Raw genomic sequence first — 25,944 nt, 5'->3', positions numbered from 1 at the left:
CTCCCTTCCCTTTCCATTCCCTTCCCTTTCCCTTCTCTTTCCCTTCCCTTCCCTTCCCCCTTCCCTCTTCCCCTTCCCCCTTTCCCCTTCCCTTCCGTTTCTTTCCCTTCCCTTTCCCCTTCCCTTTTCTCCCTTCCCTTTTCTCTCCCTTCCCTTTTCCTTCCCTTTTCCCTTCCCTTCCCTTCCCTTCCCTTTTCTCCCCTCCCCTCCTCTCCTCTCCTCTCCTCTCCTCTCCTCTTCTCTTTTCTCACTCTTGCTCTCACTTCCTACCTTCTCTTTCCTCTCCTCTTCTCTCCTCTCTGTATGTATATATATATATATTTGCATGGACCAACACATCACTGCAAGAAAATGGTGATAGAATTTCAACCTATAGGGATTGGTTCTGTTCTTTCATCCTGAAAGTTCTGAGAATCAAAGTCAACTCTTTAACATTGGTCGGCTTGTGCCTCTATGCCCTGTTCAATGTAATTGAATCACTCTATTTTGATACATGATTGGGATTTTATAATTTTTCAATAATATTTTTAAATGCACACCTGGCATAGTATTCATGCATGTTATATTTAGAGGACTAGGAAAAAATAAGCAGGAGCTTGTCTTATTGGATTTTTATGAACAAGTGAATGACATTTATATACAGGAATGTCAAGGTGACAAGCATTGCTTCAGCAAAAGCATCTTAACAAAATAATGATTCATGATTTGGTGCTGTGGATTCTTCCCTTTACTCCTTCCAACAAATGCAAGCAAATATATTTGCTGTTATTGCAACAAAATTTGGCTATGGCAGCTGTATTTTTGGAGCTGTTAAGAATTGCTTTGTAATTCAATTCTTTAAAGTCCACTTCCTGTTTCGAAGCACAGAATTTATGTTTTATGTGCATTTTTTCTGGATATCCAAATAGCAGTAAAAACTGATACAAGTCCAATTTTATAAATAGCTTTTTGCAAAGCACATGAATACTTCTATTACTATAGAGCTAATAACTATGTCTTGATATAATTGCCAAATTCTACAATGGGATTAGCACTGAAATTAATTGAATCCTGTCCATCATCAAATGAAAGTCTTACCTCATTTTTGTTTATCAGATTGATATCAGATTTCTAAGTCATAGCAATTGCATTTGTGAAAAGATAAATTAACCTCACTTCATATTCAGGATTAAAGTAAACCTTAAAAACAAAACATTATTATATGTAACATTCAATATCAATTTTGCAGATTCAGGTTCACATGATTTTAAATGTGGTAACTAAAGTAAACAAAAACAGCATGGATTTAGGTCACAGAATCAAATTCTTTTTGGGACTGTACCTAAGGCAAATTCCACTTTTGGAATTGAAAGGAAATTGGAGAAGTTTAAGGTGAATAAAATGTTTCAATTCAGGCATTTAAAAGAAACAAGACAAACTATTGAACATCTGTTCAATGTAATCACATTGGGGAATACAACATCTTGAAATGAAACTCCAAGAAAATAAAATCACAACTTCCCTGAAGTATAGTTTGGAGTTTAAGTTTTACCGCCTTTGAATGACTTCTGTTGATAATTTTTCAGAAAACTTTAATAACAAAACAAAATCTTTAGAGTATTACAATGATCGATACTAATCAAATGCAAAAGCAATCATGATTAACCTGTAGTTGAATATGTCTTTAAGATTTTAGCACCTACTTCCTGGATGGAGGTTACTGTATCCATCTTTATCTTCCTCTATCTTGGTTCTTCTTGATGGCTGACAGAACAATGAGGTGGACATTTAGTGGTCTGAAGCACACAGTGCTTTATTGAATCAACCACTCTTAATCTAGCTTATGTAAGAAAAATCATTTATTAGAAATATGCTTTATGGATTCTCTTGTTCACCTGATCCAAAGATCACATGACAATAGAAGAACTAATTATAGTGAGATAGCTGTTAAGAGCTACTAGCCTTTGAAGCTCTTCTCAGGCTAGATGTAAATCATATGCAATGAAGACACAGCATTAAAGACAGGAACTCAGTAATACCAGTTGTGATGATTAGAAACAAATTACTGATGCTCCATCTGCTAGAATACCAATAATTTTTTTTAACTGCCTGGCTGAAAGGCTTCATTTCACAAAGAATCCATGTTCAGTGATCCTATGAGATGTACTTTATGGATTCAAGGGAAATAGATAGTAAATATATGTGATCATTTTATGAGAGTTTATGTCAACATTAGGAAAACTGGCAATTTATAAGTAAAAGCATTAGGAAAGTATGTTTTCAATATCATGCAAATGTAAGTTTTGTTATTTGGATGCCAAATGGAAAGTTGGGATTTGGATCTCCAGATTTTAATACATCCATATACACACATATATACACATACACATATATGTAAATATATACGAAAAATAACTAAAACTTTATGTCAGAATAAAAATATCTTACTTATGTGAAAATACTATAAGCATTATGTAGCCATAAGCTGTCCAAGAAAATAAAGCATAGAATGTGGAGTGTTCTAAACCTTCATAAACTCTTCAGTATATCTTAATTAATATGAATGCAGCCTTGGTTTACCTAAATTATTTCATAATGATCTTGTTTTTTTATTATAGTTTTTGTCTCTTATAGATTTACCTAGGGAAAACAAACACACACACACACACACACACACACACACACACACACACACACAAGTCCTTTGAATACATTGTTATTTTATTCTCTTTACCAGGATATTACTTTGAAAATAATCCCCACTGATGAGAAGATAACCTGTTAATATAATATTATTAATTGAAGTATCACAAATATAATGTATATTATTTTGGATTATCTGGGTGAGAAATAATAAAATTCTAGATGAATTTGTAATTATTATGAAGGTTAATAGAGAATATAAATTAGATAGTTTATACAAAAATGAGCATATATAGATAAAACACATTATGATAACTATATGTCTTACTTATTGGGTCAAAAAAATCATTGATTGGCTCACTGTCATGGAATTGAATGCTCTTTTTTGTAAGTTTCCTACTAGAAATACTAGAAATAAAAATCGTGGTCTCATGTATATATGTTATGCTTTCATATTGGGCCCTGATCATGCTTTTCATTGCATTTATGCACATACCCAGCCTGTAAGAGGAGCCCCCAACTTACAAATCAAAATAAGCATAGCTAAGAGAAGAAGCAAACATCATGGTAGCCTTAAGACTTATTCTTAAAACTAGTACATATCGCTTCTGCCCATATCGTACTGATCTAAGATGAATAGCCAAACTGGTGCCAATGTAAACAGCTTGTTTAATCATTGTAGAGAAAATTAATAACAGCATTGCTGGTAGCCAGAATGTTTTATTCCCAAACTGAATACAAATATCACTCAAATAAGTCCATGATGCAACATTATTTGGAACAGGACAAGAACAACAATAAAAACAAACAAACAAACAACAAAAAAAACAACTCTTACTCTCATCAATGACAGAACAGTATACTTTCATATAACATGATTGTTGCTCTTTCACCAAGGACAGTTCCCTCCCTCATTTAATGTCCTGTCTAAGTAAAACATAAAATGTACAAAACTGCTAAATTTCCTCAGCATCTAGGAAGGATCAAACTAGAAGCCCCTGCATCCTACATATTTGCCAGGAAGAATGTACACAGGTCTTAGTTCTATCAAATACTTGTTTCTACTTACTCAAATGTTCTGATGTTGAACAATGTGAGATACAGTTTCCTTTCCTCTAGAAAATTAGTATGGCAAAACAAAAACAAAAACGGAAAAAAAAAAAGCACTCTTGTTGGATTACAAGTATGTGCCAAAGTAGTCTTTGACACATTGTAAACAATGAGTCAAGTCAATGTGTATCAATAGCAGCTACCATACTGAAGTATAAATTTAAATTTTATTGCCATGTGTAAAGCTCCTAGTGTCTGTGCTATTTATACATTGTTGCATGAATAATTGAAATCTGCTTTGAAAAATATTCAGAGATTAATCTTTCCTCATATCTAATGTATTTTATATAAGTAAAATACAGCATGTTTTTGTTAATTCCAAATTATATTCCTTCATTAAAGACACAATTATTTTCCTCAAAATTGAAGGAAATGTAGAATACATATTTACTGGGTTCTCTAATGGTAAGCATAAGTTATTTGAAAGAGCTAAACTTCCAGAGAGCTCATTTTAGGAACTCATTTCATAGAAGTTTGTTATAATATTAGTGCATATCACACTAATATGATAAAAACTAACCTCTTCAGAGCTCATATGAATGGAATTAGTCTCTTTATAGTGCAGGCTTTAAAAAATTACTCACACTATTTGACATGGGAGGATACATTAGAAGGCAGGGTCTAAGGATTGAATGAAAGTTAAGATACATGAAGAGTGCAAAACAATTAAAATACTGCAGACTAAAGAACTATGGGAAAACAAAATAGTGGCAGATCACACAACCACACCAATTGGAAATTCTAATAAGATCCTGTATCAGTATACAGTAAACAGTGCAGATGTAATGGTTCCTGCTTTGGAAGAGGTGAAATTCTAGAGAGAGAGAGAGAGAGAGAGAGAGAGAGAGAGAGAGAGAGAGAGAGAGAGACTTAAGAGTACCTCTTAAATGTGAAATCTCTAATCCCACAACCCTGAAAAAAAGTAAATATTTTTCCAGCTCATACAACAAATCCTGAATCAAACAAAAGCAGAGAGATAATTCTACCCCCCATATCTTTGTTGTCCTTTAGTGCTCCCAGAGTGATATTCATACAATCCCACAGTATTTCTTCCTACAAAAGAAAATAAACCAGACCATCTTGTGTTGAAACAGAGAAGAAAGAAACAGAGAAGATATGAGTGATCCCTGTGACCCAACAGCAGAGAATTAAAAGTCTCTTAGCCCTTAGAAGGGCCAAACGGAACCATACTGCCTCTGATGCTTCATTTTAAACATCTATAACATCAAAAAAGTAAAATAAACACAAATCAATTGTATTTTGAAAAGACACATATAAAGTGAAATTTGCTTCCTCATGGAATTTACATTCCTTGAAAGTAAGCTGAAGAATGAAGAGGCTGAGTAACACAACAATAGCAGATGTTCATTTGATGTATTGCAGACAGGGTTAAGGAAAAGTCTTGGCCTAAGACAAATAGGGTTAGTTCCAACTGACTACATATCCAGTCCATAATGACTAATCTCTCATGAATGTTTATATAATTCTTGGGTGGGTAACAACATAGTTAAACCAGAACTCTGCTAAAATAACAAGAATAAACTATAAGAAACTTAATTGTTCTACAACTTTGACAAGTACCTCCCTGTTCACATTGGCCAGATACTTCAAAACAAACTGATTTATTTATTCAAACTGATTTATTTATTCTTATTTAATAAGGTCAACATGAGATGTAGATAGATAATCTTGCTTTAATTAAAAAAGTGTTACCTATTAAATTAGAAGAATGGAATGCATGAGTTAAGTCAAAGGAGGAATAGAAAATACTGATCATGATGATGAAAGAAATAACAGAAAAAATTTTGAAAGAGAAAATGCAAAAGATTTGACATGTTTCAGATGAATGAGCAGTTTAAATAAACTACATGAGTCCTCAACTTTTATCAATCAAAATGACAACATAGTCAAAATTTAGCGAATCTAGTAAGCAAAGAGATATATATTAGATTCAACATCATTTAAAGAATATAATCTGATGTAATAGGGTTCATTTCAAAGGGAGCTACATGATAAAAAAATTTTCATAAATAACATTTCAATTTAAAATTTATCAATGAAGTGTAGGGTTAATTGTAGTACAGGGAGCTACATGATAAAAAAATTTTCATAAATAACATTCCAATTTAAAATGTATCAATGAAGTGTAGGGTTAATTATAGTACAGGGTTAAGAAAGTGGCAGTCATAAATTGAATGAAGTATTAGAGACAGGCACACAGGCACATATTTTTGTTGAGAAAAATTGGGAGGTCTTGGAGGCAGGGAGATTAAACTTTCAAGGTCTTTTATTAGCTGGATATTAAGTTCAAAGACATCCAGAGATTAGTGAGACCTCATGTCAAAAACAAAACAAAATGAATTAGAGAACTTGAAAACTCACTTCTAAAACAATGTGCTACATTTTAGGAAACATGCTGGACGTAAATTGAGAAATTGCAGATTGAGTCACTGGAACAAGTAGATCATGATCCATGGGTGCCAACGTGGAGCTTAATATTAAAAGAGAAGCAGAGACCTCTGAACAGAACCTACTGGCTTTATCTCCTGGCTATGATTTGTAATACCTCCACAGATATTGAAAAAAAGCTTATTATATGTGTAAATGTGCTTCATTAAATGTTAGTGAGACTGTACAGTTGAGAATACTGACTCCAACCTACTTACATATGTTTTAAACTTCTGAATTCTATAATGGCCAAGAATTTATTTTGACATTTCTGGTTGTCTGCTTGTGTGATATTTTCAAACTCCTTTTCTATAGTTAGTTTAGTCCCCTTTTCTGCTATTCCTGAATTTTCTGACTCTTAGAAAGTACAGAAGGTGGCATTGTCCTTGGGAAACCTGGTTGAAATTTTTTTTCTTATTGCCAATGTTGTTGCTGTGCTTACTCACAGTAAAGTATGGAAACACTTTGTTTAAGTTGAATTAATACCAATGAAGCTGTGGAACTAAATTGAAAATGGTTTTCTTGGTAGTAATTTTTCAGTTTGATGGGCTTTTAGCTTGGGTCAAACAAGTGATAAAGTTAATAAGTAGTCCAATAAATAAAATGACACTAATTAATGAGAATTATTTCACCATGCCCATTAAAATACAAAATAATAAAGGAAATGATTACAACCATGCCTAAAGCTAAATTATGTCAATGCAGCAGGCAACATAAAGCACATAATTCTACGTAGAGTTAGGGGGAAACGGAATCTTGAATACTGAGTAGCCTGGATAACACAGCAGTGGGCTGGGACCACAATAACTGGGGAAGGGTTGAACTTCCTCTACAATTTCGTTGGTATACATCTGACAAAAATTCTTGGTGTATAGGTCACTGCCTGACTTCATTTGAAATGTGTTTCTACATAGAATGTAATAATAGGGAGGGAGAATAGATAGATTTTAAACATTGGGACCCTTTCCTCCTACTGAGTTTTCTCATCAAGTTTTTTTGTTTGTTTTTTTGTTTGTTTGTTTGTTTACGGCTTCCTTAAATCTATTTTTTCTCTTTCTATTTTTTTAGTATATATTTTCTTTATTTACATGTCATATGATATCTCCTTTCCCAGTTTCCCCTCCGGAAAAAAAGCAAACAAACAAAAAGAAAACAACAAAAAACAACAAGCACAAACCCCTGGTCCCTCCCTGCTCCGTACTCCACCCTCTTCTGCTTACTGGCCCTGGCATTCCCCTACAATGAGGCATAGAACCTTCACAGGGCCAAGGGCCTCTCCTCCCATTGATGACTGACTTGGCCATCCTCTACTATACATATGCTGCTAGAGCCATTAGTCCCACCATAAGTACTCTTTGGTCAGTGGTTTAGTCGAGTTTTAATAGGAGAGGAGATACCTAGTCTTACAGTCACTTGATTTGACATGGCTGGTTGATTCCACTGGAAGCCTGCTCTTTGCTGAAGCAAAAGTGCAAAGTAGTGAATGGGGGGGTAGGGCAAGAAGAAAGGGGTTAGGGAGATAGAGGCTGAGAAGAGAGGAAGGAGGAGAAAGTGCAGTCAGGATGTAAACACACACACACACACAAAGAAACAAACATCATTTTCACTCACAAGCATGCTGGGCATCAATCACAGACATGTTGCATGTACTAAGAAACAGAGGTTTACCAGTCTTCTAGTTTGGTCCAGTTTACTGATTCTTATGTTTTCTTTTTACATCTTATTTAGTGTAAGTTATTCTTGTGCTTTTTATAAATTTTAATGTTTCAAGGCACAGTTCACGATTTTATTTATCAGGAACTGTCAGGTTCTTTGGTGAATTACCTACTTTCAGTTTATATTTAGTCTTCTTCATCATTTATTTTAATGCAGTGTCAAGAATTACAGTACTAGTAACACTGTAGTTTTCTTCAATATGTTTTGCAAGCTGGGTGGTTTATTATTAATTTTTGAACTGTCATTCTTTAATTTGAGTTGTCTTCAAATTAATTTTATGCATATCTTGTCAATCTCCTGAACCTTGTGGTTTAAGGATCTCTGCGTTGAACCAATTTGTCAGAGTAATATGATTGTTTATGAATTTTTATGCTTAGCATCAATAAAACTTTCAAAATATACATTCAGCACTCTCAAATGCTAAAGGGTAAAATGACTTATGGGACAGTAACTTGGTAAGTTACCCAAAGAATAGTGCCATGATTTGTATTCTGAATATGTGTGATATTAGTTCTCTTGAAGTTCCCTGCATTAAGATCTTCCTCAAATGTATGTTGTTACAGTATATGCTGGTAAAATGATGTCAACTTCCAAGTCACTTCATTTCAATGACCACATTTCACTGACAGTAGGATAATTTTCCCCTCAGGCATTGACATCTTACTACAATTGCCACCTTTTAGCATTTTCAATTATCACTTTACTGATTGACACCTTTGAACATTTGTCAACATGTTCAGTTTATTTTTTTCTGGATGACATAAGCACATTTTGAAGCAGTCAGGCAAGTCAATAAGGTGGACTGTTCAGAGACATCATTCTGGCAGCCAACAATGAGACAAGCTGGCTAGAAAAGATAAAAAGCAATATGCTGATGTCTTATACTTAGCAATTGCATGTTTGAGGCAAGCCAGTGAGAAATCCATAATAGTTTTAGCATAGGACTTGACAAATGAAAGCCAAATGATACTGCAGAATATGTGACTGGCCATGTGTACAAATCAGATAATTATATAAAAATGATGTGCATTTTTAGATGTGTACATATGGTGTGTTGTTGCTGTGTGGGTGTATGCTCACATATTTTGTGTGGGTATGTGTGTTGTATTGCTGTTTCGGGGTGCATGTGTGTAGAAGGGTCAAATTAAGAGAGCTTTGGCATTATGATGCATTTGACCCATGACTTTGTTAATACTAAGTTCTGATAGACCTTTTAATAATGATTTGATCACTTATTAATGTAGTTGAGAAAAAAACCAGAGCCATTTCTAGGACAATCTAATGTTTTCTTGAATCCAGGTAGAACTAGTAATGGACAATTCACTCAGAGTCAATATGGTGAGGTCATCACTGCTATACTAACCACAAAATTGAGCTGCTATAAAGTAATAAAGACTAATCTTCTGATAAGATTTATAATCTATTTACTATATAATAGGTGTGAACATAATAATTTTATGATAATCACACAAAATATAGAAATAAAATTACATAAAATCTATAGAGTTAAATTATTTACATATAATTATAAGTATAAAGACAGAGACAATTTTATCACTAACATCCACAAAACACACCCACAAAACAAAACAAAAACACTTCCCCCCAAACATTAAATTTTAGGTGAAAAGCTCTGATAGATAGTGATGTATGAATGGTTTGAAAACAGAAGTATAGACCAGCATATAGAGAGAAATATATCTACCACTCTAAGTACTAACTTTATATAACAAAATAATTTTTAATTTATAGATAATATTGATAAAGTGGATATGTCTGCATTTCTATTGCTAAAGTTTTAGATCTCTATCTATAAGCTTTTGAGATAATATTTCCAAACCATAATTATTTTGCACCTTCTATAAGCTATTTTGAAACCAAGATATCATACTTTGTCACTGGAGAAAAATAGTATATTTTTTAGATATGAAGCTTACATGTATTTGAATATTAATTAATAAACATGTAGACATTTGGATAATGTGATAAACAAAAAAGAATCTTCCCATAAAGTTTTTGCTTAGATATATTAAGTACTTGAGTAACTGATTTTGTGCTTTGTAGAAATTCAATATTAAAACTTATATAGCAGGAAAAATTAATTACCTTAGTACAATCACCAAAGGGGAATTCCTTTTGTTATGATAAGTTGCTTTTAGTTTGAATTACTTTTGAATTCACCTAATTACACATCACCATTCAAGTGTGATATTAAATTGAGTAAGTTAAGTGGTGTGAAAATACTTTTATAAGAATAGTTTGGTAACAATAAAATATGTAAAACTGTTAATTATATATTAAATTATTTATCATATATCTATTAAATCAATTTTAAAATAGATGTTTCTTAATCTATTATTAATAGTTTATCAATAATTGAAAATATTATAACAGTAAACTAACTATAGTTCATTATAAATTCCTGGGCAAAAAATTTATGTGATTTGAAAGATGAAGGACAGTAAATGCTTAATAAATGTTAAATTTTATAATCTAACCTAGAACAAAAGCTTCTAATATATTGCTAGCATATGTTTTCTTTTAAATGTTCTTGCATGTATAAACCAGTACTTCTGTTCTCTGTATGTTCACTGTGTGTGTTTGTGTGTGCAAGTGTATCTTTGCATGCAAGTTTCAATTGACCTTGACCCTCGAGATCTCTCAAACACAGGACCACCAACCAGGCATCATACAGTGACTGATATGAGGCCCACAATACATATACAGCAGAGGACTGCTGGGTCTGAATTTAGTCAGAGACGATGCACCTAACCATCAGGAGACTGGAGGTCTAAGGGATGGGGTGGGAGTTAGGGGGTAGTGATATCTTTGTGGAGACAGTGAGGTAGGAAGGAGGTATGGAATGTGTAACAGTCAGAGGATGGACCAGGAAGGGAATAAAATTTGGAGTTTAAGATAAATAAATAAAAGATTAAAAATAAATACATAAATATTGCATATTCTATTTCAGAGGAAACTATTTGTTAATTTTTTTTAGATATTTTCTTTATTTACATATCATATGATATCTCCTTTCCCAGTTGTGTTGATGTATTCTTGGATTCGGTTTGCAAGAATTTTACTGAAAATTTTTGTATCAATATTCATAAGGGAAATTGGTCTGAAGTTTTATTTCTTTGTTAGGTCTTTGTGTGGTTTAGGTATAAGAGTAATTGTGGCTTCATAGAACAAATTGGGTAGAGTACCTTCTGTTTCTATTTTGTGGAATGGTTTGAGGAGTATTGGTATTAGGTCTTCTTTGAAGGTTTGATAAAACCCTGCACTAAACCCATCTGGTCCTGGGCTTTTTTTGGTTGGGAGACTATTAATTACTGTTTCTATTTCCTTAGCAGATATGGGACTGTTTAGATCATTTATCTGATCTTGATTTAACTTCAGTACCTGTTATCTGTCTAGAAAATTGTCCATTTCATCCAGGTTTTCCAGTTTTGTTGAGTATAGGCTTTTGTAGTAGGATCTCATGATTTTTTGGATTTTCTCAGTGTCTGTTATGTCTCCCTTTTCATTTCTGATCTTATTAATTAGGATACTGTCTCTGTGCCCTCTACTTAGTCTGGCTAAGGGTTTATCTATTTTGTTGATTTTCTCAAAGAACCAGCTCCTGGTTTGGTTGATTCTTTGTACAGTTCTTTTTGTTTCTATTTGGTTGATTTCAGCCTGAGTTTATTTCCTGCCTTCAACATCTCTTGGGTGAATTTGCTTCTTTTTGTTCTAGAGCTTTCAGATGTGCTGTCAAATTGCTGGTGTATGCTCTTTCCAGGGAAACTCTTTTTTTTTTCTCTATGGATAAAAAAAATGCTATTAGATGTACTCTCTCATTATGTAGTCTTTAAAATGTCAATAGGAAGATCGTAATTTTGCACTTTTGGGGTACAGAAGACTGTTGTGATTTATTGATATGCTATTAAATATTTAACCATGTTAATTTCCTTATTATATTATATTCACTCTTAATTATTTCTTTTTACTGACCAGAAGCCTTCGGTTTGACATAATGGTACTTAATTTATTTTTGTGGCTTTTCTATGTGATCAGAAATAATAGCATTAAAAAAAAAAAAACAGATAAAAAGCTGATTGAGCACAACAAAGTGGTGTAAATTTTCTCATAATTTTTTTTGCCATAGTCCTGTTTAGATTCTTCTCTGTTTCATCTAGACAACTTTTAGAGATATGTAGTGAATATGATTACATTTAAATAAATCCCCATGCCAAGTGAAGACACAAGTTAGGAAACAGTCTTCCATCAGCTCAGGGTCCCAGTGGATTACACTCTGTCAGGAAAGCAGCTAGGGTTTTAGTATACTGTCTCCATGACTTCTAGTAGAGACAGCTCAGTCTGCAGCTGGAACTGTGAGCACAATCTCCATGACTTCCATACCACATTACAAAGTATAGTGAGAAGTAAAACTTGAGATAGAATAGTACATGCAACTCAGCATTGTGAGATGTCATTTTTTCATGCAAATTTTTCTTTAAGTAACATGGTAGGGGTTTGGTGCTTAAGTAAGACTAAGAAAAGCTCATCATTTATGAACTATATATTTCATATTCATCAAAATTAGTCCATTACCAGCAGATATAATACATGATTATAGAAGTTAATATGTATACACAACATTGTAGAAGAAAATGCAAAGGTGTGATGATAAAAATTCTTACATAAATGAGTATAAATGATTACCTGGATTTAATAACTAGCAGTGATAAAAATCAAATGACTTGTTTTTAGTGGCAGAAGACTGAATGCCTTCCCCCAGGAACAGGAGTAAAATAAGGTTGCCGACTTGTGGTATTTATGAAATGAAAGTTTAATTTTATTTAATGAACGAAAGCTCATAAGAATGAATACTGTGAGATACAATAATGACTTGTCAGTCAAGATATAGCCTATGGTGAAACTGTGACACAATTCAAAAAGGGAAATAAAAAACTTAACAACTTTCTGATAAGATTGAGGTCCACACAGGAATTCATGTGTGATTTTGAAAAGTTTGTCCAAACCCAGTGGTTATGGAGGTGATATACTTAGAGCAAACATTCTAGTACTTTCCTGAATAATGAGATTATTGTTAACTGACATTTCAATAATCATATGTATCCCTATAGGTGTGAACTGGACATAGGCTTCATCAGAGATGCTTCATATTGAAATGAGTGGTAGTTGAATCACATGCTTCTAACTAACCAAAGTTCTCAAAATAATGGATGGTGAAGTGGTTTGTTCAAACTGGAAGAGCTATAGCACTCCCTCCAAGGCTCAGAAAATGGTAGAAGAGGGGCTGTAAAGGATATAAGAGCCAGAAAATGCTGAGCTGTGTAGCAAAAATATATCTCTTCTGGACATGACATAATTTTTACATTTATGAAATAATAGCACAAAATCCAACCTTTCAGAATTTCACTGTGGCTAAGAGAGACCCATGAATGCCTACACCTTGCTACAGAACTTTCTGGTAATGTACCATAGGAGGATCAACAATATGAACTAACCAGTAACCCCAGAATTCCCAGGTACTAAACCACCAACCAAAGAGAACACATGGTGGGACTAATGACTCCATGTGGATATGTAGCAGAGGATGGATGACCTTGTCAGTCATCAATGGGAGGAGAGGTCTTTGGTTCTGTGAAGGTTCTATGCCCCAGTGTAACGGAATACCAGGGCCAGGAAGCAGGAGCTGGTGGGTTGGTGAGCAGGGGCAGGGGTGAGGGGATAGGGGTTTTTGGAAGGAAACCAAGAAAAGGGATACCTTTTGAAATGTAAATTAAGAAAATATCTAGTAAAAAAGTTGCTAGGGAAAGGGCACCCTTTTCTTCTGTGCTGTACATACATATAACTTGCCATTACCTCATGAAATTACTTCCAATTCAAACAAGCAACTGTAATTAGACTCTGTGGGCTACACATAAATAAAAAGGATAAACTCCAGTGAGAAAAAGGGGGTGGATGAAAGAAAGGCTGATTAATATGATTGAAAAAACTAAAATTTATTATATAAATAAATACATGACACTGTCATAATAAGTTAGGTGTTAAAAAACATGAAATACAATACATGTTAAGGTAAGTGAAAAATATATTGTTGCATTATATGTGGTAAAACAGTATAACATACCAGGTTACAGTTGAAGAATCCTACTGAAAACTGATGAGATATCAGTAGATAATTTTCATAGCAGGATGTAAAATGTATTTGTATATGCAATAGTCTTTTTGCCTGTTAGAGTGACAGAAATTCAGTAAGCTGAAATTACATGGTATTTTGTACATAGATTGTGGGATAATGCTTGTGTACACTCTCTATAGTCATATAGAAAGGAACTGTTTCAGAAAAGTAATTTGGGGAAGTATAATATCCAAATGGTTCCATTAATTGAGATACTAGTAAACCATATTTCTAACGGTGGAGAAAAGGTACACCTCGTACTTGTAGTCATTTCCATTCTCAGTGAATAGATTCTATTCCCTTGACTGTTTCCAGCCACTAGTGAGACATCATAGAATGACAGAGCTAGAAACAAATGCTGTGAAACTTAGTTTAATTGTCAACTAGATACAGCCTAAAATCATCTGAGGGGAGAGCCACAGTGAAGGAATGGCTGAATCATGTTGGTCTGTGGTAATATCTGTAAGAATTGTCTTGACTGTATTAATTTATCTGTGATATTCCATCTTTGAAGTGGGTGGCCCAGTTTCATGGATCTGAGCTCAAGTGCACACAGTGTTTAAATGTCACTTTTATTTCCTAAGATGAAGGGATGAGATGAGAGCCTTACCCAAACTTTGTGACTACACGACTTGGTCTGAGCCCAGAGCATTTCCTTATCTCTTCCAATTATCCCTAGGCCTAGCCCAGGAAGCATCTAGCCTCCATACAATCTAATCCTCCAAGCTTTCTGATTCAATACAGCTTCACTTATCTTCCGGCTGAGTTACTCTTCTCGGCCTCATATTAACTTTGGCAATATGCTGTAATTTTCTGTCTCCTCATTCTCTATCTTGTTCTGTCTTTACCAGTGTCTAACTTGTTCTTTGTAACCAGTTTCTGTAAAACTGTCCTGGTAAATTACCATACACACACACACAGAGAGAGAGAGAGAGAGAGAGAGAGAGAGAGAGAGAGAGAGAGAGAGAGAGAGAGAGAGAGAGAGAGAGAGACTCACCACATTACTTATTTCTCTCTATCACTGTTCTCAAGTAGCCTCTGTTCCTTCTGCTATTCTCCTGTGAACTGGATGTATCCCACCTCTGACTCATTCTATCAAATCTTTCTGTGATTTGACTGCATTTCAATTAAACATAACTTTCAAACATGGCTGCTTCCTTCTCCAAACTTACCATACCTTACTTGTTAAGGATTAAAGGTGTGTACCAAGGGTATGTCTATATACCAGCCAGATCAGACTATAATCCAGGGCATGTCTACATTTTGGCTAGGTCTTTGGATATGATTGCTTGTCAATGCAGCTATGTTGCTGTAAAAAAAAAAATTACAAAGTGCATAGAGTAAAGAAAAGCAGCTGAGAAATCAGCATGCATTCCTTAATTTCTATCTGCTCTTGACTATAGTTGTGATGTGACTAATCATTTTAGAATAATACTGCTTAGACTTTCCCTCAGTAATAGACTATAATCAGGAATTATGAACTCAAAACAGATCCTTCCTCCCTGTTTTGTTTTGTCAAGTTACTTATTTAATTGTAGAAACAGAAATGCAACTAAGTCAGATTGTGGTTCTCTGTCTTGAAAACTAAAGGCTGAGTATAACATTCCATGTGTTGTGAATCCAAGCATCATGGGACTCAAGACTTGAATAACTCCTTAAATAGTGAGATTTCTTTTTACTAGATCAAAGGAAGTTTCTGATGGGCTTTGCTCTATAAAGAATCACTTATATTTTATTGTTAGACTTTTTTTTAAAAGAAGTCATGAAAGAATTAGTATAACTTTACTGCTATCAAAAAATTTTATTTTCTACTAACTATATTGTAAAAGCCTATTTAAATGCAAAGAACAGATGTGTCTCATTTATTATTGTTAGTCATTAAATGTAATTATTATATTCAATACCTAAGAATGACTTGAGGTGACCTTCAAAGAAAAAAATATACAATAAAATAAACATTTGAAAGTAAAAACCAGATCCAAAAGGAAAACCAATAAAAAAATAATATTAAATTTCAATTTCACATGGGTGATCAATGTAGTAATATTTATAAGTTAACTGGAGGGGTTCTTGGGGAATATGGAGTGGCAGGTGGAAGCCCAGTTATCCTTCATGCTAAGTACTGACTGGGAGAAAGTATAATGAGGGTCCTGAGGCAAAATAAATACAAAACCTGGAGTCAGCAGGGCTAGCTGTGATGTGGGGCTGCACATCTGTGGGCAATACCACAGTGCTACAATCTACAAATGTTGTTGATTACTGGAGTGTGGACACCCAGGCTATGTGGAGGCCTGCTGCTAAGATATAAAAATCAAAACACATTTATTTTTATACATATCTATAGAATTACAAACACATAGTTAGCTTTCCCTATGGACTTTTCCTGAACATAATACTCAATATAACTAAGCTCAAACTCACAGAATTAAATGGCAAGCAATTTTTTTTTACCAGTTTTCTAAAGTGAAAATAAGATTTCTTTAGAAGGGTCAATAGGATCCAGTCAACCCATAATCATACCCTAAAAGATGTTAAACATATTTTTAAAAAGGTAAATAAGAACACATTTCTTTCTAGCAGAAATATAAGCAATGTTATGAGTTTGGACCTTGGCCAATAAAAGATCTTTATGAAAAGCTATGTAAATATCAAAGGACTGGTTAATAGTTACTATATAACTAAAGAGACCAAACATACTGATAGTGTACATGCTTATATGCAAAATATTTATTACCTGGGTTTAATATAGTTACTCCAACATTACATTCCCTCTCTCACACACATTTTTCAAGAAACGAAGAGAACCATGAACCAAGAACTTTCTGAGGCAGTATGAGCTTGTGAATGAGCACCAAGGATGCTATGGTGAAAGACACAATTGAAAACAATCATGTTTTGTATTCCCATGGAAACTCTTTATTGCCTAAGTTCTGCTTAGCAACTTTAGAAGCATTAGAAATTTCAGAAGTGGGTGACTTTTACAGACCATTTGAAATCAATGGAGCAATTAGACATTAGACACAGGTTTTCATTTGGCATACATGAGTAATCACCTCATTTCCAAACTCTTTCTTGACACCTAAAGTATCTCATATTTTGTTCCTGAGAAAAAGAAAAAATAATGATCTTAGTCCCACTGCAGCTATGTGTGGTTATGCTGATTCAGGGGTACATTTCATCAGTAAATATCTTCATTTCCTTAGCAAAATGCAAAGTAAAATTAATGAGGTTTCTTTGAGGATTTTTTTTCCTGAAATTCTTCCCTACATAGGTGGTTGCATTTTGCTTACAATGTAAAGAACAGGTCTCTGTGTACTGTCAAGTTGTTCTAAATCTTTGCATGCTGGACAACTTAAGAGTTATTTCTAACTGCATTCTTTAAAACTAAGGAAGTTAATCAGTTACTATGCAAAATATTCTGTCGGTTTGCAGTGTCTTGTATGAAGGAATCCAGTTTCCAAATTCTCAGAACTTCTAAGTGTTCTTCATTGGCAAACATGAAACCTAAAATTTCCAGCCAAGTTTGATATGCACATGCATCAGTGAATTATAAGAAAAGTTATGAACATGGGCTTATTCACTAGATCTTCATTTTAAAATATATTACTGTATTGTGTTGTTTAAGTTATCATTTATCTTAAAGTGTGTTTAGGTTAATTTGACAACTGACTAGTTTTCCAAAGTTTTAATTATCAGCATAGTACACATGTAAATATAATCCAGGACATTTGATTTATGTCTAGGATTTTATAGATCATATTGCATTTTTAAACCTATTATTGGATAGAACTCATAGCACTTGAATTTTTTATAGTGAAACTAGGGCACAATAAAATCCAGAGAAGTTTAAAAATCTTGAAACAAAAATGTATATTGCATTTCAAATAAAATTATTTTAAAATAATCATTATATGATTTAATTTCCAGAAGATTTTTTACTAGTTTATTACATGAATTAAATAAGGTTTACTCAGTGATATACATAAACACACAAATGCAAACATATGTGGCATGTTCAGTGGGATATTTATGCACACTTACATATGCACATATGACAAAAACAATAAAAGAGGAAGAATTTAAGAGCTTATTGAAGAGTTGGAGATGGAGATAGATGGGTAGAAATGATGTAATACAGCATTCTATATTCTAATATTCTCAAAATATTAAAAAATATGAAATTAAATATTATAAATGTAATTAAAGTTTTATTTTATGATCTTTAGATAGAGCACATGAAGGTGAGTACAACAGAAAGGTAATTGGTTGCAATATGACATCTACATAATGTTATCCTTTGATATTTTTAAATTGCTATATACAGTTTATATTTTCAAATTTTAATGATTAATTTTCAGTTGTCAGTAAAATTATAGTACTTTCCCCCTCATTTCTTGACAATATCATTTTCTATGAAATGAAGAGTGCTTCATGTTGTCTCTAAACTCTGAATATTTTAGAGTATGTGATGACTGATCTTCATTGCTACTTGATATACCTCAGAAGTGGGAATCTTAATCAACTGAAGAATTTCCTCCATAAGATTGGCTTGGGGCATGGCTATGGAATATTTTCTTGATTGCTAAGTGATATAGGAAGGCATGATCCACTCCTGGTGTTACTATCCCTTCTAGGTGGGTGGGCCTATGCCATATAAAAGAAGGAGCTTTTCATTGTGTATGTATATCTGTGCAAAAGTATATAAATATAATTTGCTGATAAAAATGTGTAAAAATATATTTAAAAAAGAACTATATATAAGCCTAAGTGCATGTCAATAAGTAGAACACCTCTGTTATTTCTGATTAAAGCACCATTGACTTGAGTTCCTTCTTTGTTGGCCTCCCTTGATAATGGAGTGTAACCTGTAAGATGAAATAAACCCTTTCCTCTCCAAGTTATTTTTGTCAATATGTTATCACTACACACAGACACCCATGTCTCTATTACTTTAGAGGAATCTAGTTTTGATGTTTTGCAAGTTGCAACTTTTGTGTAATTAATGTTATTATTTCTGGAGTCATTTACAAAAAATATATTTTTGAACCAGTTCTCATCTTTGTGACAGTGTGAATGAATATTAATGACTTTTATTCACTAGAGGCACAGGACACCTTGTGATATTGTAGACTGAAAAATTTCTGCAATTCTAGGAGATATTTGGCTAATATTTTCAGATAATATTCTTTCTTTCAGCAATTTGTTCCTATACTTAAAGCTAATTTTAGTACATCAAATGTTTGATGTCTTGCATTTATCCTCATTATTTTGTTCTCTGCAATTATTAGTATTTTTCCTCTCCATGTTATATATGAGAATTATCTTTCAAACTTTGTGCTCAATATGTTTTATGAGACTTTTCTTGATTTCAGAAATTCTATTTTGGTGACACATGTCATTTATCTGAGTCCCTTCTCTTAAAAGCTTTATTCTTTCAAAAAACGAATTGCAGTTGTTGCTCTTATATTTTGTGTATGTGTGAAGCTTTATTTTCTTACTCAGGTATTCTGAAATTCAGTTTTTCTACTTCTCTTTTTTTTCAGGATTTTTATTAAATTAATATTTAAGCACAAAAAACTTGGAAACCTTAAAGCAAATCTCATGTGTATTTTTAACTGGAAACCAACATTTTGTCATACTTTCTTTTTATTTTAGTAATTATTATGATGATCATAAACTTCACTTGATTATATTGCTAATTTCATAATTGATGATTATGGTAGTATAAATGAGCATGTACCTTACCAGCTTCAGTTGCCATAGCTGCCTGCTTCCAGGCTTCAGTGGTTTTGTGATGGATTAATATACCTTTGTAAACCTGAATCCCAAACAGCCCTTCCTTCTGTAAGTTGCCTTATTCATGGTTTACGTCATTTTATCACGCAGTAGAAAATGTAATACTCAAATTGTCTTCCTCAAGATATGACATTTTCCCTGTAAATCATGTTACAAGAAGATCAAAGAATAATTACATTATAAAATAATTTTGTTTCATAATGTATTTGGGTTTTCAGAGAATATGTGAATCAAATATTACATATTCTAAACCTACCATTTCCTATCATTAACTAATTTCAATCTGTTACCACATTTATTACAATTAGCTGACATTGACAGTAGTGTGACGGTAATTCATGTTTACTTCACCTTTACTTAGTTTTAACTGAAAATTCCTTTTCTGTCTCTGATTGTAACTAGGATGCTAGTTACATTAAATTCACTATGTTCGTAATAACTTGATAATTTATTTAGCTATTTTCATGCCTTTGGCTTTGAAATCCCCACATATGTCTTCTGGAATACTGCAAAATGTAATTCATAAGTTTGTTCAGTGAAGAGAGAGATGTAGGTCATATTTATCTTTGTTCCCTGTTGTACATTTGACATGAGGAATTTGGTCAAGAAGTATCAGTGATTCTATATGAGAAAAGCCTACTGTCTACAATGCTTACATCAAAACATACCTGATTAGCAGAAATGGAAATATCAAACCAGAACTGTAGTCTGGATCTGAAGTGACCCAAGAGTGTATCAGTTCCTCAGCCAACTCAATGAGCATGAGACCCTTAAATGTTAGAGGAAGAACTATATCCCCTTTGTAAAAAAAATTATCACCTTTGCTTTTATTTTATTCATAGGCACTTCTATCAAAATCTCTACAGAACAAGACTTTGTCTTAGAGGTGGGTAGATGGCTCAGCATTTAAGACCACTAGTTGCTCTTCCATAAAGTCTAGGTTCAATTCCTAGCATCCACATGACAATTCCCAACTGTTTGTAGCTCCAGTTCTAGGGAATCTGACAACCTCATAGAAACACATGCAGGCAAAACACCAATGTACATAAAAATTGTCATTTTGCTCAAGAATAAATAAGACATTCCAAACATCTGATGTACTAAAATTAATTTCAAACAAAATGCTGAAGAGAAAGATGTTATTATATAGAAGTATTCTATTTTAATTTGTACAAAATGGACCAACACAGTAGTTTATTACTGTCAGTCATTTTGAGATTATTGTACATTTTGTGTAGCTGTGTAGTTATACATCTATTTACAACAACACCAATTAAGTTCATTTATTAAAATTAAGGTTTTATTTTATAAATACATATAAACACAATACTTCTTATAGTAATGGGAACTATATATACTTTTTATTCTTTTGTTTGTTTTTTTTTTGTTTTGTTTTTCTTTTTTCAAAACAAGGTTTTTCTGTGTAGCCCTGGTTGTCCTGGAACTCACTCTGTAGACCAGGCTGGCATCAAACTCAGAAATCTGCCTGCATCTGCCTCCCAAGTGCTGGAATTAAAGGTGTGCACCACCACTTCCTGGCATTTTTTTATTCTTGTATACATGTTTGACTCTCATGTCCAATGAAATAGATTAAAGATTTCTCTATGTTGAGACTATTTGACAACTTTTTCCCTAGATTATTATCATTCAACTGTATAAAGACAATGAGGAGTTTCTTTGTTCTATTTGACAATATCTTTGTACTTATTCACAAATCAGCTCCTAATGCTCCCTTCATGCCTCTACGTTTCCTAACCTTGACTTAGCATCATTATTCTCTCAACACTATGAGTGCAACATCTTAGATTCTATGTATGAGTGATCTTACATGTGCCTGATATAAGGACTTCTCTTTTTTTCATTTACATAGTAATCATCAATTCTATGTTCTTTGCAATAAACTGTAGGCTTTTATGATTTTTATGCCTGAATGTTATGCCATTCTGTGTCTCTGTTTTATAATATTTACCATTCATGATTTCATAGACACATATATTTTCAATTTCTTTCTTCATGTGAACAGTACAACACACAGACTTCATTTTCTTTGAATGCATACACAATCATGGGCTTGCTGGGTCATAGAGTTGTATTTTATTTGTTGAGGATCTCCTACTTGTTTTTCATATTGCTAATTTAAATGTCTACCTACAGTGTGGAAGAGTTTCCTATTTTTCATATAGTGGCTATTCCTCTTTATTGATATTTTTAAAACTGTCATTTTAATAGGAGTGAGATGAAATCACTGTGATTTGTCTTTCATTTTCATGTTTGATTTTTATATTCATAAAATTCTTTATCATATACATGTCTTAGCAGTTCCAGTGTATTTGGTGGTCACGCTGCTTGATATGTGACCATTGCAATGAAAACAAACAAACAAACAAGAAAACAAAACACCTTGATAAGGTGATCAGGAGTTTATTTTCTTAGGAGTCACTTCCTAATGATATAATATTCAATTTTGTAAAATATTTAGTTACCATTACTTCAGACAAATGCTGGAGCATTTGTTATTAATAGATTTAGACATGTTACATAAGAATATTGATTATATTTATCATTGCATTGTTCTTAATTGTGAGATATAAAAATCAATGAAATTCCCATGAGCCTCATTTCATTTTATTGTCCACAGAAGGAAAGTGGAACAGGAGAATTTGAGTACACAGTGCGATTAAAGAAAACACAAAACTTTTTTGAAAATTAGTACAATTTTTTACATATATACATACATATATATGTAATTGACACCTTTTACATATTTCAAATGTTCCATTTTTCAAATATATTAGCATTTGTTTTTGGCAGCAAATTGAATACAAAATTTAAAGACTGTTACTACTTAGCTGACTAAATTCTATTCGTACATTTTCATTGTTTTGCCAAGCATTATTCAATAATATTTCAAGGATAAGAAGTATCATTTATTACAAATATTATCAGGAAAGTATAAATATCCAGTGAAAAATAAAAATGATTTTATGTAACTAGCTGATATTATGAATAAGGAGAGTAATATAGCATTATTAAACAGCATCTTTGTCCTTTCTAAGAGACAACTCATTAATAGAAATTTTTGAGATATGACTAGTGAGAGAGCAGCTGGGGAGACATCTGCTATATATGCTATAACTATATGTGTAATGTCACAGATGTGACCAGGAAGATGGGTGGAGAGGACAAAAGTAGAACATTCTTGAATAAAAATCAAGAAAGACAGTACGAGGAAGAAAAGAGGAAAAGCTTGTAGTTAGGGCCGTGAAGTAATGAATCACAACTATAGTTATGGAAAAACCTTATAGTAGGATGACTCTTAAAGTTAGTATTGAGCTAAACAAAATTAAGCATTTCACTTTGATCAAGAAACTCTACACATCATTGTAACATTGTATACACTGATTCATGTAAAGAGAAACTCTGGTTTTTATGAGGACTATACTTAAAGCTGTGATTTACAGATATGCACAGTCAGGTTGATGCAGAATTTTTGGAGCCTTGGAAAGGTAATAAGTTGTAACCTGCTACTTGATGAACAACCAGGCTTAAGGTCAACTGTGCATTCTCCATTATAGCCATATAGTCACCCTCAGGCAGGATCATAATGACCTACTAAACTTTTTCTTCAGGTTCTCAATGCCTGGACATATGAGCTACACTGAATGATCTCAGTAGGTTGCATTTATAAAAACACATACATATTTACATATGTGTATAATAATAACAAATAATAAGAAGTCACGAATTTGAGGAGTGAGTAAAACATGGGGAAAGAAGACATTATATAAATGTTGTACTCACATATAACATTTTTAAAAACAAAATTAAAAAAATAAAGCTGTGTAAGCATCAGCCAGCATGAAAGCCAGAAAGCAGATTTCTTCATGGCTTCTGTTTCACGTTTTTGTTTGAGTTCCTGCCCTGACTTCTATCAATGATAGATTACATTTTGAAAGTGTAAACCAAATAAACTCTTTCAAAAAATGAGGATGAATTGACTCTTCCAATAATTTGAAAGAGCTAAAAATTGAAAAAAGATACCTGTATAAAGATTTTTGTACTCATAAGCAATGTAAAATTCCATCACATTTTAATTTAACCTTAGTAAAACATGGACATTAACAAAAGATTAAACTTTTTTCTTAAGAAAATAAGAGCTGAATAGATGAAGTAAAATTATTATTTGGGAACAATTTATTTAAATAATTGTTCAAAGAATGACACCAATAGATAAGCTAAGGTGAATAGGTGAAATTATTTGAGGGCTCCATCCTACACAAAGAATTATAGGCAATGCTAAAATTATATAACTTTTACAGAAATTATATAATTTTGTTATAAAACTATAGCTAAGGAATGCTAAGAGTAGGAAATACTTTTTATTTTCTATTCTTTTCTTTTTTATTGGATATTTTCTTTATTTACATTTTAAATGTTTTCCCCAGTTTCCTTCCTTCCTGGAAACCCCTATCACATCTTCCCTCCCCTTGCTTCTATGAGGGTGCTCCTCCACCCACCTACCCACTCCCACCTTCCTGCCCTCAATTCCCCAACACTGGGGCATCTATCCAGCTTCATAGGACCAAAGGACCTCTCCTTTCATTGGTGCATGACAAGACCATCCTCTGCTAAATATGCAGCTGGAGCCAGGTGTACTCATTTGTTGATGGCTGAGTCCCTAGGAGTTCTAAGGGCTTTGGTTGGTTGACATTGCTGTTCTTCCCATGGGGTTGCAAACCCCTTCAATTCCTTTAGTCCCTTCTTTAAGTCGTTTATTTAGGGATCCTGTCCTCAGTCCAATGGTTGATTGCTAACATCTGCCTCTGTGTTTGTTAGACTCTGGCAGAGCCTCTCAGGAGACAACCATATCAGGCTTCTTTCAGCATGTACTTCTTAGCATCCACGATAATGCATGGGTTTGGTAACTATATATCAGATGAATCCCCAGGTGAGACAGTCTCTGGATGGTTGCTCTACACTTTATCTCCACATTTGTTCCTGTAAGTATTTTGTTCTCCTTCTAAGAAGGACTGAAGTACCCACACTTTTGTGTTCCTTCTTATTGAGCTTCATGTGCTCTGTGAATTGCATCCTGGTTACTTGGAGCTTTAGGTGTAATATCCATTTATCAGTGAGTGCATACCATGTATTTTCTTTTGCTATTGGGTTACCGCACTCAGAACGATATTTTTAAGTTCTATCCATTTGTCTAAGAATTTCATGAATTTTTGATTTTTAATAGCTGAGTAGTACTCCATTGTTAAATGTACCACATTTTCTGTATCCATTCCTCTGTTGAAGGACATTTGGGTTCTTTCCAGCTCCTGGCTATTATAAATAAGGCTGCTAAGAACATAGTGGAGCATGCTTGCAGAGGGAAAAGCTCTACAATTGGAATTCATATATCAAATGGATAACTTTGAAAACATACATTTAAATAATATTATATAAACTGAAATGGTTATATGTATGTCTATCCAAAACATATGTTGAATATATAATATAAACTTATATTCAGAAATAAAATTTTAAACTTATTAGTTTATGAGGCATTAATTTCTGATAGACTCTACATTTTATATAATATTAAAACATATAAGCTATTGGTATTACTTAAGTTCACTTCTTAGCTGATTATCTGTATATAATATGTAACTACCTCCTTTTCTTTACATTTTTTAGGGGAAAATGTAAAACCATTTACCCTGCTGATGCTGCAAAACCAATTTTCTGATATGAGGAAAACATATACATATATAAATATATACATATTATGTGTATGTATGTGAATTATTTATATCTCTTACTATGGTTTAAAAAAGAAACTCCAGCAGCTGAGAAAGACTTAAAGAAATGTTCAACATCCTTAGCCATGAAGGAAATGCAAATGAAAACTATTTGGAAACAAATCAGAGGCCTTTCTATACACAAAGGATAAACAGACAGAGAAAGAAATTAGGGAAACAACACCCTTCACAAAAGTTACAAACAAGATAATGTACCTTGGTGTAACTCTAACTAAGCAAGGAAAAGATCTGTTTGACAAGAACTTCAAGTCTCTG

At 33.1% G+C, this 25,944-nt stretch overlaps 1 long non-coding RNA gene across 2 annotated transcripts in view; it reads right to left on the bottom strand.

The window, feature by feature from the left end:
- Positions 1–16,941, bottom strand: part of LOC116071117 — a 54,693-nt gene extending 37,752 nt beyond the window's left edge. For both annotated transcript variants that reach the window (XR_004110715.1, XR_004110714.1), the window contains exons 1-2: positions 16,821–16,941; positions 1,683–1,743 (exon numbers count right to left, since the gene is read on the bottom strand). This is a non-coding gene — a long non-coding RNA (uncharacterized LOC116071117). The remainder of the gene's footprint in view (positions 1–1,682; positions 1,744–16,820) is intronic.
- Positions 16,942–25,944: the final 9,003 nt, after the last annotated feature.

The sequence above is a fragment of the Mastomys coucha genome, unplaced genomic scaffold (genome assembly GCF_008632895.1).
Source record: "Mastomys coucha isolate ucsf_1 unplaced genomic scaffold, UCSF_Mcou_1 pScaffold22, whole genome shotgun sequence".
Lineage (NCBI taxonomy): Eukaryota > Metazoa > Chordata > Mammalia > Rodentia > Muridae > Mastomys > Mastomys coucha.
The sequence above is the reverse complement of the archived record's forward strand: the minus strand, read 5'-3'. Positions and strand labels throughout refer to the sequence as shown.